At 41.5% G+C, this 4,581-nt stretch overlaps 1 long non-coding RNA gene across 1 annotated transcript; it reads left to right on the top strand.

Annotated features, from left to right (window-relative positions):
* The first annotated feature begins 425 nt into the window (after positions 1 to 425).
* Positions 426 to 2,923, top strand: LOC120036612. The gene is made up of 3 exons (XR_005474587.1): positions 426 to 596; positions 2,096 to 2,147; positions 2,289 to 2,923. It is a non-coding gene; the product is annotated as an uncharacterized LOC120036612 (long non-coding RNA).
* Positions 2,924 to 4,581: the final 1,658 nt, after the last annotated feature.

Below are 4,581 nucleotides of genomic sequence, written 5' to 3'. Positions count from 1 at the left end.
AAAACTATGACAAAAAGAGAAGAAGAGAAGAGGAAGTCCATCAGTGTCCGTCTACGTGTTTCTACTGTTCTAGTGACGGTGAGAAAGAGCTCCCACTGGACTCTGTTTCAACATGGTAAGAGTCTCTGTTACTGGACTCCTGTTTCAACATGGTAAGAGTCTCTGTTACTGGACTCCTGTTTCAACATGGTAAGAGTCTCTGTTACTGGACTCCTGTTTCAACATGGTAAGAGTCTCTGTTACTGGACTCCTGTTTCAACATGGTAAGAGTCTCTGTTACTGGACTCCTGTTTCAACATGGTAAGAGTCTCTGTTACTGGACTCCTGTTTCAACATGGTAAGAGTCTCTGTTACTGGAGTCCTGTTTCAACATGGTAAGAGTCTCTGTTACTGGAGTCCTGTTTCAACATGGTAAGAGTCTCTGTTACTGGACTCCTGTTTCAACATGGTAAGAGTCTCTGTTACTGGACTCCTGTTTCAACATGGTAAGAGTCTCTGTTACTGGACTCCTGTTTCAACATGGTAAGAGTCTCTGTTACTGGACTCCTGTTTCAACATGGTAAGAGTCTCTGTTACTGGACTCCTGTTTCAACATGGTAAGAGTCTCTGTTACTGGAGTCCTGTTTCAACATGGTAAGAGTCTCTGTTACTGGAGTCCTGTTTCAACATGGTAAGAGTCTCTGTTACTGGAGTCCTGTTTCAACATGGTAAGAGTCTCTGTTACTGGAGTCCTGTTTCAACATGGTAAGAGTACTTCTATATTATTTTATCTTTGTTCAAGTTCAACTAGTTCATTGGCAGGTACTAAAATAAATACATACCTTGGAATGATTTGGTTAGAGCTCTCACACAGTAGTATAAATACACACAGTAGTATAAATACACACAGTAGTATAAATACACAGAGTAGTATAAATACACACAGTAGTATAAATACACACAGTAGTATAAATACACACAGTAGGAGGATCCATGAACTGAATCACCATCAATTGTATTTGATAGGCCTGTGTGGTGGTCTGGATGTGAAGACCCCTCTATCGAGAAAAGAGAAATTGTAGTATCAGAATAGAATGATTTGTTAAAACAAGGTGCTACAGTCTTCAGAGGTGAGGAGAGATCTTTGAGAGGGGAAATTGACAGATGGCCGCAGAGTGAGGGACTAATTCTCCTGCAGATGACTGTTAGGAACTTTTAATGTAATAAGCCAGTTAGTAGTACGTATGTTAGTATTATGTATGTTGTAATTATGAACAGGTGTTCCTCTTATCAGGCCTTGTGTGTCGTCTCATACTTTCATATCATAGTATTTCTTCTCATATCATTTTTCATTGAGTATACTGCACATGAAGTATGTTCTGTCATGATAATGATGTTGACTGGTTAGTATACTGTACATGAAGTATGTTCTGTCATGATAATGATGTTGACTGGTTAGTATACTGTACATGAAGTATGTTCTGTCATGATAATGATGTTGACTGGTTAGTATACTGTACATGAAGTATGTTCTGTCATGATAATGATGTTGACTGGTTAGTATACTGTACATGAAGTATGTTCTGTCATGATAATGATGTTGACTGGTTAGTATACTGTACATGAAGTATGTTCTGTCATGATAATGATGTTGACTGGTTAGTATACTGCACATGAAGTATGTTCTGTCATGATGATGATGTTGACTGGTTAGTATACTGCACATGAAGTATGTTCTGTCATGATAATGATGTTGACTGGTTAGTATACTGTACATGAAGTATGTTCTGTCATGATAATGATGTTGACTGGTTAGTATACTGCACATGAAGTATGTTCTGTCATGATAATGATGTTGACTGGTTAGTATACTGCACATGAAGTATGTTCTGTCATGATAATGATGTTGACTGGTTAGTATACTGCACATGAAGTATGTTCTGTCATGATAATGATGTTGACTGGTTAGTATACTGTACATGAAGTATGTTCTGTCATGATAATGATGTTGACTGGTTAGTATACTGCACATGAAGTATGTTCTGTCATGATAATGATGATGATGATGATGATGGTGCTTTTGTATCTTCTTCTCCACCATCTTCCATCTCTGCAGGGTGGTGAATCTCAACACTCCAACCTGGTATTCATCCTGCTCATGACTACAGGTAAACTAGTTGAGATTAAATAACATTTTAGTTGTACTTGTTTGTTTACCCCCTGAAAAGGAATGATCTGGATGTATTGGTGTGTACTGTTTCCATTTGAAAACTAAACCTCACAGTACTTCTCTTTCTTTGGTTTCACAGAAAGGGAACTTGTAACTCTCTTGGAGCAGATGGCACAGATTTCAACACCACAAATGTAATTCTTACTTCTTACTTCTTACTTCTGGTTAGTATACTGTACATGAAGTATGTTCTGTCATGATAATGATGTTGACTGGTAGTTTATAATGTATTTAACTCAATCCTCGGTGTGATCGCTCTATGGCGTGGTTGTTTTCGTTTGGGACCGCGCCGGTTATGGATCGCATGGATTAGTAGCAACATTGTTGCGAAGCTTTATCCTACAAACCAACGGACAGTCAGACAGTACACCGGCACGCCTGGAGACCACAGCTAAGATCTCTCTGGTTCCCCTTCTCTCTTTCTCTTCCCTCTTTCGTTCCAGTGCTTTACCCTGAAACAGACTCGCTATTTTACTAATGCACTTCCCAGTGAAGTTCATTGGAGCTGGACTATTATTGCCCTGCCAGAAGTATTTGGGTGGACATTTTAGTTAAAAGGGAGGTTGCTTTAAAGTTGTGTATTGTTATTTGAACTGTATTGAGGTGGGGTGTACTAAGGACATGTGGCCGAGAAGATTGTGGACATTTTTAAAAGCCTTTGTTGTGTCTATGAACACCCCCCACATTCATACCCTCTGCACTCCTCCACTGGAAGAGAATACAAATTATTGCCAATCCTCTGTTGATGACTGGGTTCTTTCTTGTATGAAGTTGCTGTTCAATTGCTCTGCCATTATTATTATTATTATTATTATTATTATTATTATTATTATTATTATTATTATTGTTGTATGAGCTATTCTTGGTGGGGTTACCCCTGTGCTGTGATGTAGGTTTTATAGGGTGTGTATTCTCTTTTCTCTCCACTGGCTATCTGGTAAACAGGCTACACTCTAGGCAGTCTCTTCTGCTGATGTGTGTGGGTCTGGTAGTGGTACTCTCTCTATTCTACTCTTTTCCTTTCGGCATGGTTAATACCTGCCTGGCGCCCGAACAAAATCTTTCTTTACCCCTCTCTAATAAATACCGCTACAATCTTTCCATTGCCTCAGTGATGACCTTTGGTAGGTTGCAACAGCCTTCTATGAGCCTCTGCATGTGTGGGATCACTAGCTCTTTGACCAGCTCCTTGATGAACAGCTGTCGGGTGCTGTTCACACCTACCATGAAGTTGGGCTTCTGTGCCATAAATATTGTGTAAGCATTGAGGGTGGCAACATCCAGCAGGTTGTACCACAGCACCATTGGCCACCTCCTTGACTGGCGTTTGCATGTGTAATTACGCACCATCTGATCCATAATGTCCACTCCTCCTTCTGTGCAGTTATAGTATTGGATCATCTCTGGCTTCTTCTTGGCACAGGCCTCATCCACCGCTTTGTCGTCATGCAGGGTGCTCAGGAGGACAACCGCCTTTCGCTGCTTCAGCACATGACTCACCATGGCCAAGTTGCCATTAAAACCAAATTCGGAGCGATGCACCTTCCTGAACTTGGATGGCTTCATAATTGTTGGTATGTCTGGCTTGTTTTGTCATGGAATCCCCACAATTGTCAAGTTATTTTCCCAGAGGTACACTAGTAAAGAAGCTGTCCATTGTGATGTTGCGACCTGTGATTCAAAACAAAGGGACAAATTGTCAATTTACTTTATTTCCAAAATTATACATTTGGAATTTCTATTAAATTATTTTTGTATTAAAATGTCTATCTAAAATACACACTAGAAAAGATAAACAAGGCTGAGCGAGGTATTGCAATAATACCTAGAGAGCTACTTCACCTGTTTGTCTCATTCCACTGAACAACTTTCAGACAACGCTCTCTCCAAGGTTGTTCCTCCTCTGCTGGCTGTCAGCCTGTGTAGACTATGCCATCAATGGCATAGGGGACTCTTGCGTCACACACCCAGAAGATCTGTATGCCATATTTGGCAGGTTTGCTGGGCATGTACTGTGTGAATCTGCTTCTGCCCCGGAACGGCACAAGCTGCTCATCCAGTCGCTGGGGATGAACCTTCCTCTACAGTTTGCTAGGAAAAGGTCCCACACATACTGGAAGGCTGCCAGGTGGTCCGTTGCCTCTCTGAACACTCTGGTCCTCTTGTCATCAAGCCTCAGGTAGCGACGGATATCCTCATATCTTCCGACCGACTTGGTGACCTTATACATTGGATTCTGCAGTGGATCCAAAATTTGCCTCCCGTGTGGGGACATTCCAGCTGTTCTCCATGCCGGCGAGGAGGGCCGGCGAGGAGGGCCGGCGAGGAGGGCCGGCGAGGAGAATAAAGGCCTTTAGTTCCTCTTTGTTGAC

This window comes from Salvelinus namaycush, unplaced genomic scaffold (assembly GCF_016432855.1).
Source record: "Salvelinus namaycush isolate Seneca unplaced genomic scaffold, SaNama_1.0 Scaffold139, whole genome shotgun sequence".
Classification (NCBI taxonomy): Eukaryota; Metazoa; Chordata; class Actinopteri; order Salmoniformes; family Salmonidae; genus Salvelinus; species Salvelinus namaycush.
Note: the sequence above shows the minus strand (reverse complement) of the source record. Positions and strands in the feature narration are given on the sequence as shown.